Here is a 12,585-nt window from a genome sequence, read left to right as displayed (position 1 = left end):
CTTTGATCGATTCCTGGAACACCAGTAGTAGTTTCCGAAGCACATCTGGAGGCTTCCTGTAATCTGTGGACGTTCAGAGTTTTGATGAAAGACATAAATTGCTTCGGGATTGAATATAACGGGCACCATGCGGACTTTTCTCCATGGAAGTAATGTCTCAAACTGTCTACTCTTTGATCGATTCCTGGGACACCAATAGTAGTTTCCGAAGCACATCTGGAAGCTTCGTGTAATCTGTGGACGTTCAGAGTTTTGATGAAAGACAGAAATTGCATCGGGATTGAATATAACGTGCACCATGCGGAGTTTTCTCCATGGGAGTAATGTCTCAAACTGTGTACTCTTTGATCGATTTCTGGAACACCAGTAGTAGTTTCCGAAGCACATCTGGAGGCTTCCTGTAATCTGTGGACGTTCAGAGCTTTGATGAAAGACAGAAATTGCATCGGGGTTGAATATAACGGGCACCATGCGGACTTTTCTCCATGGGAGTAATGTTTTAAACTGTCTACTCTTTGATCACGTCCTGGGACACCAGTAGTAGTTTCCGAAGCACATCTGGAGACTTCCTGTAATCTGTGCACATTCAGAGTATTGATGAAAGAGAGACATTGCATCGGTATTGAATATAACGGGCACCATGCGGACTTTTCTCCATGGGAGTAATGTCTCAAACTGTCTACCCTTTGATCGATTCCTGGAACACCAGTAGTAGTTTCCGAAGCACATCTGGAGGCTTCCTGTAATCTGTGGACGTTCAGAGTTTTGATGAAAGACATAAATTGCATCGGGATTAAATATAACGGGCACCATGCGGACTTTTCTCCATGGAAGTAATGTCTCAAACTGTCTACTCTTTGATCGATTCCTGGGACACCAGTAGTAGTTTCCGACGCACATCTGGAGGCTTCCTGTAATCTGTGGACGTTCAGAGTTTTGATGAAAGACAGAAATTGCATCGGGATTGAATATAATGGGCACCATGAGGACTTTTCTCCATGGGAGTAATGTCTCAAACTGCCTACTCTTTGATCGATTCCTGGAACACCAGTAGTAGGTTCCGAAGCACATCTGGAGGCTTCCTGTAATCTGTGGACGTTCAGAGTCTTGATGAAAGACAGAAATTGCATCGGGATTGAATATAACGGGCACCATGCGGACTTTTCTCCGTGGGAGTAATGTCTCAAACTGTCTACTCTTTGCTCGATTCCTGGAACACCAGTAGTAGTTTCTGAAGAACATCTGGAGGCGTCCTGTAATCTGTGGACGTTCAGAGTTTTGATGACAGACAGAAATTGCATTGAGGTTGAATATAACGGTCACCATGCGGACTTTTCTCCATGGGAGTAATGTCTCAAACTGTCTACTCTTTGATCGATTTCTGGAACACAAGTAGTAGTTTCTGAAGCACATCTGGATTCTTCCTGTAATCTGTGGACGTTCAGAGTTTTCATGAAAGACAGAAATTGCATCGGGATTGAATATAACGTTCACCATGCGGACTTTCTCCATGGGAGTAGTGTCTCAAACTGTCTACTCTTTGATCGATTCCTGGGACACCAGTAGTAGTTTCCGAAGCACATCTGGAGGCTTCCTGTAATCTGTGGACGTTCAGGCTTTTGATGATAGACAGAAATTGCATCGGGATTATGGGCACCATGAGGACTTTTCTCCATGGGAGTAATGTCTCAAACTGCCTACTCTTTGATCGATTCCTGGAACACCAGTAGTAGTTTCCGAAGCACATCTGGAGGCTTCCTGTAATCTGTGGACGTTCAGAGTTTTGATGAAAGACATAAATTGCTTCGGGATTGAATATAACAGGCAACATGCGGACTTTTCTCCATGGAAGTAATGTCTCAAACTGTCTACTCTTTGATCGATTCCTGGGACACCAATAGTAGTTTCCTAAGCACATCTGGAAGCTTCGTGTAATCTGTGGACGTTCAGAGTTTTGATGAAAGACAGAAATTGCATCGGGATTGAATATAACGTGCACCATGCGGAGTTTTCTCCATGGGAGTAATGTCTCAAACTGTGTACTCTTTGATCGATTTCTGGAACACCAGTAGTAGTTTCCGAAGCACATCTGGAGGCTTCCTGTAATCTGTGGACATTCAGAGTTTTGATGAAAGACAGAAATTGCAACGGGGTTGAATATAATGGGCACCATGCGGACTTTTCTCCATGGGAGTAATGTCTCAAACTGTCTACTCTTTGATCACGTCCTGGGACACCAGTAGTAGTTTCCGAAGCACATCTGGAGGCTTCCTGTAATCTGTGGACGTTCAGAGTTTTGATGAAAGACATAAATTGCATCGGGATTGAATATAACGGGCACCATGCGGACTTTTCTCCATGGAAGTAATGTCTCAAACTGTCTACTATTTGATCGATTCCTGGGACACCAGTAGTAGTTTCCGAAGCACATCTGGAGGCTTCCTGTAATCTGTGGACGTTCAGAGTTTTGGTGAAAGACAGAAATTGCATCGGGGTTGAATATAACGGGCACCATGAGGACTTTTCTCCATGGGAGTAATGTCTCAAACTGCCTACTCTTTGATCGATTCCTGGAACACCAGTAGTAGGTTCCGAAGCACATCTGGAGGCTTCCTGTAATCTGTGGACGTTCAGAGTCTTGATGAAAGACAGAAATTGCATCGGGATTGAATATAACGGGCACCATGCGGACTTTTCTCCATGGGAGTAATGTCTCAAACTGTCTACTCTTTGCTCGATTCCTGGAACACCAGTAGTAGTTTCTGAAGCACATCTGGAGGCGTCCTGTAATCTGTGGACGTTCAGAGTTTTGATGAAAGACAGAAATCGCATTGAGGTTGAATATAACGGTCACCATGCGGACTTTTCTTCATTTGAGTAATGTCTCAAACTGTCTACTCTTTGATCGATTTCTGGAACACAAGTAGTAGTTTCTGAAGCACATTTGGATTCTTCCTGTAATCTGTGGACGTTCAGAGTTTTCATGAAAGACAGAAATTGCATCGGGATTGAATATAACGTTCACCATGCGGACTTTCTCCATGGGAGTAGTGTCTCAAACTGTCTACTCTGTGATCGATTCCTGGAACACCAGTAGTAGCTTCCGAAGCACATCTGGAGGCTTCCTGTAATCTGTAAACGTTCAGGGTTTTGATGAAAGACAGAAATTGCATCGGGGTTGAATATAACGGGCACCATGCGGTGTTTTCTCCATTGGAGTAATGTCTCAAACTGTCTACTCTGTGATCGATTCCTGGAACACCAGTAGTAGTTTCCGAAGCACATCTGGAGGCTTCCTGTAATCTGTGGACGTTCAGAGTTTTGATGAAAGACAGAAATTGCATCGGGATTGAATATAACGGGCACCATGCGGACTTTTTCCCTGGGAGTAATGTCTCAAACTGTCTACTCTTTGATCGATTCCTGGAACACCAGTAGTAGTTTCCGAAGCACATCTGGAGGCTTCCTGTAATCTGTGGACGTTCAGGCTTTTGATGAAAGACATAAATTGCTTCGGGATTGAATATAACGGGCAACATGCGGACTTTTCTCCATGGAAGTAATGTCTCAAACTGTCTACTCTTTGATCGATTCCTGGGACACCAATAGTAGTTTCCTAAGCACATCTGGAAGCTTCGTGTAATCTGTGGACGTTCAGAGTTTTGATGAAAGACAGAAATTGCATCGGGATTGAATATAACGTGCACCATGCGGAGTTTTCTCCATGGGAGTAATGTCTCAAACTGTGTACTCTTTGATCGATTTCTGGAACACCAGTAGTAGTTTCCGAAGCACATCTGGAGGCTTCCTGTAATCTGTGGACGTTCAGAGTTTTGATGAAAGACAGAAATTGCAACGGGGTTGAATATAACGGGCACCATGCGGACTTTTCTCCATGGGAGTAATGTCTCAAACTGTCTACTCTTTGATCACGTCCTGGGACACCAGTAGTAGTTTCCGAAGCACATCTGGAGGCTTCCTGTAATCTGTGGACGTTCAGAGTTTTGATGAAAGACATAAATTGCATCGGGATTGAATATAACGGGCACCATGCGGACTTTTCTCCATGGAAGTAATGTCTCAAACTGTCTACTCTTTGATCGATTCCTGGGACACCAGTAGTAGTTTCCGAAGCACATCTGGAGGCTTCCTGTAATCTGTGGACGTTCAGAGTTTTGGTGAAAGACAGAAATTGCATCGGGGTTGAATATAACGGGCACCATGAGGACTTTTCTCCATGGGAGTAATGTCTCAAACTGCCTACTCTTTGATCGATTCCTGGAACACCAGTAGTAGGTTCCGAAGCACATCTGGAGGCTTCCTGTAATCTGTGGACGTTCAGAGTTTTGATGAAAGACAGAAATTGCATCGGGGTTGAATATAACGGGCACCATGCGGACTTTTCTCCATGAGAGTAATTTCTCAAACTGAGTACTCTTTGATCGATTCCTGGAACACCAGTAGTAGTTTCCGAAGCACATCTGGAGGCTTCCTGTAATCTGTGGACGTTCAGAGATTTGATGAAAGACAGAAATTGCATCGGGGTTGAATATAACGGGCACCATGCGGACTTTTCTCCATGGGAGTAATGTCTCAAACTGTCTACTCTTTGATCGATTCCTGGGACACCAGTAGTAGTTTCAGAAGCACATCTGGAGGCTTCCTGTAATATGTGCACATTCAAAGTATTGATGAAAGAAAGAAAACCAGTAGTAGTTTCCGAAGCACATCTGGAGGCTTCCTGTAATCTGTGGACGTTCAGAGTTTTGATGAAAGACAGAAATTGCATCGGGGTTGAATATAACGGGCACCATGCGGACTTTTCTCCATGGGAGTAATGTCTCAAACTGTCTACTCTTTGATCGATTCCTGGAACACCAGTAGTAGTTTCCGAAGCACATCTGGAGGCTTCCTGTAATCTGTGGACGTTCAGAGTTTTGATGAAAGACATAAATTGCTTCGGGATTGAATATAACGGGCACCATGCGGACTTTTCTCCATGGGGGTAATGTCTCAAACTGTCTACTCTTTGATCGATTCCTGGAACACCAGTAGTAGTTTCCGAAGCACATCTGGAGGCTTCCTGTAATCTGTGGACGTTCAGAGTTTTGATGAAAGACAGATATTGCATCGGGATTGAATATAACGTGCACCATGCGGGGTTTTCTCCATGGGAGTAATGTCTCAAACTGTGTACTCTTTGATCGATTTCTGGAACATCAGTAGTAGTTTCCGAAGCACATCTGGAGGCTTCCTGTAATCTGTGGACGTTCAGAGTTTTGATGAAAGACAGAAATTGCATCGGGGTTGAATATAACGGGTACCATGCGGACTTTTCTCCATGGGAGTAATGTCTCAAACTGTCTACCCTTTGATCACGTCCTGGGACACCAGTAGTAGTTTCCGAAGCACATCTGGAGGCTTCCTGTAATCTGTGCACATTCAGAGTATTGATGAAAGAGAGAAATTGCATCGGGATTGAATATAACGGGCACCATGCGGACTTTTCTCCATGGGAGTAATGTCTCAAACTGTCTACTATTTGATCGATTCCTGGAACACCAGTAGTTGTTTCCGAAGCACATCTGGAGGCTTCCTGTAATCTGTGGACGTTCAGAGTTTTGATGAAAGACAGAAATTGCATCGGGGTTGAATATAACGGGCACCATGCGGAGTTTTCTCCATTCGAGTAATGTCTCAAACTGTCTACTCTGTGTTCGATTCCTGGAACACCAGTAGTAGTTTCCGAAGCACATCTGGAGGCATCCTGTAATCTGTGGACGTTCAGAGTTTTGATGAAAGACAGAAATTGCATCGGGATTGAATATAAAGGGCACCATGCGGACTTTTCTCCCTGGGAGTAATGTCTCAAACTGTCTACTCTTTGATCGATTCCTGGAACACCAGTAGTAGTTTCCGAAGCACATCTGGAGGCTTCCTGTAATCTGTGGACGTTCAGAGTTTTGATGAAAGACAGAAATTGCATCGGGGTTGAATATAACGGGCACCATGCGGACTTTTCTCCATGGGAGTAATGTCTCAAACTGTCTACTCTTTGATCGATTCCTGGAACACCGGTAGTAGTTTCCGAAGCACATCTGGAGGCTTCCTGTAATCTGTGGACGTTCAGAGTTTTGATGAAAGACAGAAATTGCATCGGGGTTGAATATAACGGGCACCATGCGGACTTTTCTCCATGGGAGTAATGTCTCAAACTGTCTACTCTTTGATCGATTCCTGGAACACCAGTAGTAGTTTCCGAAGCACATATGGAGGCTTCCTGTAATCTGTGGACGTTCAGAGATTTGATGAAAGACAGAAATTGCATCGGGGTTGAATATAACGGGCACCATGCGGACTTTTCTCCATGGGAGTAATGTCTCAAACTGTCTACTCTTTGATCGATTCCTGGAACACCAGTAGTAGTGTCCGAAGCACATCTGGAGGCTTCCTGTAATCTGTGGACGTTCAGAGTTTAGATGAAAGACATAAACTGCATCGGGATTGAATATAACGGGCACCATGCGGACTTTTCTACATGGGAGTAATGTCTCAAACTGTCTACTCTTTGATCGATTCCTGGAACACCAGTAGTAGTTTCCGAAGCACATCTGGAGGCTTCCTGTTATCTGTGGACGTTCAGAGTTTTGATAAAAGACATAAATTGCATCGGGATTGAATATAACGGGCACCATGCGGACTTTTCTCCATGGAACTAAAGTCTCAAACTGTCTACTCTTTGATCGATTCCTGGGACACCAGTAGCAGTTTCCGAAGCTCATCTGGAAGCTTCGTGTAATCTGTGGACGTTCAGAGTTTTGATGAAAGACAGAAATTGCATCGGGATTGAATATAACGGACACCATGCAGACTTTTCTCCATGGGACTAATGTCTCAAACTGTCTACTCTTTGATCGATTCCTGGAACACCAGTAGTAGTTTCCAAAGCACATCTGGAGGCTTCCTGTAATCTGTGGACGTTCAGAGTTTTGGTGAAAGACAGAAATAGCATCGGGGTTGAATATAACGGGCACCATGCGGACTTTTCTCCATGGGAGTAATGTCTCAAACTGTCTACTCTTTGATCACTTCCTGGGACACCAGTAGTAGTTTTCGAAGCACATCTGGAGGCTTCCTGTAATCTGTGCACATTCAGAGTATTGATGAAAGAGAGATATTGCATCGGGATTGATTATAACGGGCACCATGCGGACTTTTCTCCATGGGAGTAATGTCTCAAACTGTCTACCCTTTGCTCGATTCCTGGAACACCAGTAGTAGTTTCCGAAGCACATCTGGAGGCTTCCTGTAATCTGTGGACGTTCAGAGTTTTGATGAAAGACAGAAATTGCATCGGGATTGAATATAACGGACACCATGCAGACTTTTCTCCATGGGACTAATGTCTCAAACTGTCTACTCTTTGATCGATTCCTGGAACACCAGTAGTAGTTTCCAAAGCACATCTGGAGGCTTCCTGTAATCTGTGGACGTTCAGAGTTTTGGTGAAAGACAGAAATAGCATCGGGGTTGAATATAACGGGCACCATGCGGACTTTTCTCCATGGGAGTAATGTCTCAAACTGTCTACTCTTTGATCACTTCCTGGGACACCAGTAGTAGTTTTCGAAGCACATCTGGAGGCTTCCTGTAATCTGTGCACATTCAGAGTATTGATGAAAGAGAGATATTGCATCGGGATTGATTATAACGGGCACCATGCGGACTTTTCTCCATGGGAGTAATGTCTCAAACTGTCTACCCTTTGCTCGATTCCTGGAACACCAGTAGTAGTTTCCGAAGCACATCTGGAGGCTTCCTGTAATCTGTGGACGTTCAGAGTTTTGATGAAAGACAGAAATTGCATCGGGGTTGAATATAACGGGCACCATGCGGAGTTTTCTCCATGGGAGTAATGTCTCAAACTGTCTACTATTTGATCGATTTCTGGAACACCAGTAGTAGTTTCCGAAGCACATCTGGAGGATTCCTGTAATCTGTGGACGTTCAGAGTTTTGATGAAAGACAGAAATTGCGTCGGGGTTGAATATAACGGGCACCATGCGGACTTTTCTCCATGGGAGTAATGTCTCAAACTGTCTACTCTTTGATCACTTCCTGGGACACCAGTAGTAGTTTCCGAAGCACATCTGGAGGCTTCCTGTAATCTGTGCACATTCAGAGTATTGATGAAAGAGAGAAATTGCATCGGGATTGAATATAACGGGCACCATGCGGACTTTTCTCCCTGGGAGTAATGTCTCAAACTGTCTACTCTTTGATCGATTCCTGAAACACCTGTAGTAGTTTCCGAAGCACATCTGGAGGCTTCCTGTAATCTGTAGACGTTCAAAGTTTTCATGAAAGACAGAAATTGCATCGGGGTTGAATATAACGGGCACCATGCGGAGTTTTCTCCATGGGAGTAATGTCTCAAACTGTCTACTCTTTGATCGATTCTTGGAACACCAGTAGTAGTTTCCAAAGCACATCTCGAGGCTTCCTGTAATCTGTGGAGGTTCAGAGTTTTGTTGAAAGACAGAAATTGCATCGGGGTTGAATATAACGGGCACCATTCGGACTTTTCTCCATGGGAGTAATGTCTCATACTGTCTACTCTTTGATCGTTTCCTGGAACACCAGTAGTAGTTTCCGAAGCACATCTGGATGCTTCCTGTAATCTGTGGACGTTCAGAGTTTTGATGAAAGACATAAATTGCATCGGGATTGAATATAACGGGCACCATGCGGACTTTTCTCCATGGAAGTAATGTCTCAAATTAGATACTCTTTGATCGATTCCTGGGATACCAGCAGTAGTTTCCGAAGCACCTCTGGAAGCTTCGTGTAATCTGTGGACGTTCAGAGTTTTGATGAAAGACAGAAATTGCATCGGGATTGAATATAACGGGCACCATGCGGACTTTTCTCCCTGGGAGTAATGTTTCAAACTGTCTACTCTTTGATCGATTCCTGGAACACCAGTAGAAGTTTCCGAAGCACATCTGGAGGCTTCCTGTAGTCTATTGACGTACAGAGTTTTGATGAAAGACAGAAATTGCATCGGGGTTGAATATAACGGGCACCATGCGGACTTTTCTCCATGGGAGTAATGTCTCAAACTGTCTACTCTTTGATCGATTCCTGGAACACCAGTAGTAGTTTCCAAAGCACATCTGGAGGTTTCCTGTAATCTGTGGACGTTCAGAGTTTTGATGAAAGACAGAAATTGCATCGGGGTTGAATATAACGGGCACCATGCGGACTTTTCTCCATGGGAGTAATGTCTCAAACTGTCTACTCTTTGATCGATTCCTGGAACACCAGTAGTAGTTTCCGAAGCACATCTGTAGGCTTCCTGTAATCTTTAGACGTTCAGAGATTTGATGAAAGACAGAAATTGAATCGGGGTTGAATATAACGGGCACCATGCGGACTTTTCTCCATGGGAGAAATGTATCAAACTGTCTACTCTTTGATCGATTTCTGGAACACCAGTAGTAGTTTCCGAAGCACAGCTGGAGGCTTCCTGTAATCTGTGGACGTTCAGAGTTTTGATGAAAGACAGAAATTGCATCGGGATTGAATATAACGGGCACCATGCGGACTTTTCTCCATGGGAGTAATGTCTCAAACTGTCTACCCTTTGCTCGATTCCTGGAAAACCAGTAGTAGTTTCCGAAGCACATCTGGAGGCTTCCTGTAATCTGTGGACGTTCAGAGTTTTGATGAAAGACAGAAATTGCATCGGGGTTGAATATAACGGGCACCATGCGGACTTTTCTCCATGGGAGTAATGTCTCAAACTGTCTACTCTTTGATCGATTCCTGGAACACCAGTAGTAGTTTCCGAAGCACATCTGGAGGCTTCCCGTAATCTGTGGACGTTCAGAGTTTTGATGAAAGACAGAAATTGCATCTGGATTGAATATAACGGGCACCATGCGGACTTTTCTCCCTGGGAGTAATGTCTCAGACTGTCTACTCTTTGATCGATTCCTGGAACACCAGTAGTAGTTTCCGAAGCACATCTGGAGGCTTCCTGTAATCTGTGGACGTTTAGAGTTTTGATGAAAGACATAAATTGCTTCGGGATTGAATATAACGGGCACCATGCGGACTTTTCTCCATGGAAGTAATGTCTCAAACTGTCTACTCTTTGATCGATTCCTGGGACACCAATAGTAGTTTCCGAAGCACATCTGGAAGCTTCGTGTAATCTGTGGAAGTTCAGAGTTTTGATGAAAGACAGAAATTGCATTGGGATTGAATATAACGTGCACCATGCGGAGTTTTCTCCATGGGAGTAATGTCTCAAACTGTCTACTATTTGATCGATTCCTGGAACACCTGTAGTAGTTTCCGAAGCACATCTGGAGGCTTCCTGTAATCTGTGGACGTTCAGAGTTTTGATGAAAGACAGAAATTGCATCGGGGTTGAATATAACGGGCACCATGTGGACTTTTCTCCATGGGAGTAATGTCTCAAACTGAGTACTCTTTGATCGATTCCTGGAACACCAGTAGTAGTTTCCGAAGCACATGTGGAGGCTTCCTGTAATCTGTGGACGTTCAGAGATTTGATGAAAGACAGAAAGTGCATAGGGGTTGAATATAACGGGCACCATGCGGACATTTCTCCCTGGGAGTAATGTCTCAAACTGTCTACTCTTTGATCGATTCCTGGAACACCAGTAGTAGTTTCCGAAGCACATCTGGAGGCTTCCTGTAATCTGTGGACGTTCAGAGATTTGATGAAAGACAGAAATTGCATCGGGGTTGAATATAACGGGCACCATGCGGACTTTTCTCCATGGGAGTAATGTCTCAAACTGTCTACTCTTTGATCGATTCCTGGAACACCAGTAGTAGTTTCCGAAGCACATCTGGAGGCTTCCTGTAATCTGTGGACGTTCAGAGTTTTGATGAAAGACAGAAATTGCATCGGGGTTGAATATAACGGGCACCATGCGGACTTTTCTCCATGGGAGTAATGTCTCAAACTGTCTACTCTTTGATCACGTCCTGGGACACCAGTAGTAGTTTCCGAAGCACATCTGGAGGCTTCCTGTAATCTGTGCACATTCAGAGTATTGATGAAAGAGAGAAATTGCATCGGGATTGAATATAACGGGCACCATGCGGACTTTTCTCCATGGGAGTAATGTCTCAAACTGTCTACCCTTTGCTCGATTGCTGGAACACCAGTAGTTGTTTCCGAAGCACATCTGGAGGCTTCCTGTAATCTGTGGACGTTCAGAGTTTTGATGAAAGACAGAAATTGCATCGGGGTTGAATATAACGGGCACCATGCGGAGTTTTCTCCATTCGAATAATGTCTCAAACTGTCTACTCTGTGATCGATTCCTGGAACACCAGTAGTAGTTTCCGATGCACATCTGGAGGCTTCCTGTAATCTGTGGACGTTCAGAGTTTTGATGAAAGACAGAAATTGCATCGGGATTGAATATAACGTGCACCATGCGGACTTTTCTCCCTGGGAGTAATGTCTCAAACTGTCTACTCTTTGATCGATTCCTGGAACACCAGTAGTAGTTTCCGAAGCACATCTGGAGGCTTCCTGTAATCTGTGGACGTTCAGAGTTTTGATGAAAGACAGAAATTGCATCGGGGTAGAATATAACGGGCACCATGTGGACTTTTCTCCATGGGAGTAATGTCTCAAACTGAGTACTCTTTGATCGATTCCTGGAACACCAGTAGTAGTTTCCGAAGCACATCTGGAGGCTTCCTGTAATCTGTGGACGTTCAGAGATTTGATGAAAGACAGATATTGCATCGGGGTTGAATATAACGGGCACCATGCGGACTTTTCTCCATGGGAGTAATGTCTCAAACTGTCTACTCTTTGATCGATTCCTGGAACACCAGTAGTAGTTTCCGAAGCACATCTGGAGGCTTCCTGTAATCTGTGCACATTCAGAGTATTGATGAAAGAGAGAAATTGCATCGGGATTGAATATAACGGGCACCATGCGGACTTTTCTCCATGGGAGTAATGTCTCAAACTGTCTACCCTTTGCTCGATTCCTGGAAAACCAGTAGCTGTTTCCGAAGCACATCTGGAGGCTTCCTGTAATCTGTGGAAGTTCAGAGTTTTGATGAAAGACAGAAATTGCATCGGGGTTGAATATAACGGGCACCATGCGGACTTTTCTCCATGGGAGTAATGTCTCAAACTGTCTACTCTTTGATCGATTCCTGGAACACCAGTAGTAGTTTCCGAAGCACATCTGGAGGCTTCCTGTAATCTGTGGACGTTCAGAGTTTTGATGAAAGACAGAAATTGCATCTGGATTGAATATAACGGGCACCATGCGGACTTTTCTCCCTGGGAGTAATGTCTCAAACTGTCTACTCTTTGATCGATTCCTGGAACACCAGTAGTAGTTTCCGAAGCACATCTGGAGGCTTCCTGTAATCTGTGGACGTTCAGAGTTTTGATGAAAGACATAAATTGCTTCGGGATTGAATATAACGGGCACCATGCGGATTTTTCTCCATGGAAGTAATGTCTCAAACTGTCTACTCTTTGATCGATTCCTGGGACACCAATAGTAGTTT

The sequence above is a fragment of the Schistocerca gregaria genome, chromosome 11 (genome assembly GCF_023897955.1).
Source record: "Schistocerca gregaria isolate iqSchGreg1 chromosome 11, iqSchGreg1.2, whole genome shotgun sequence".
Taxonomy (NCBI): Eukaryota; Metazoa; Arthropoda; class Insecta; order Orthoptera; family Acrididae; genus Schistocerca; species Schistocerca gregaria.
This window is presented reverse-complemented; position numbering follows the sequence as displayed.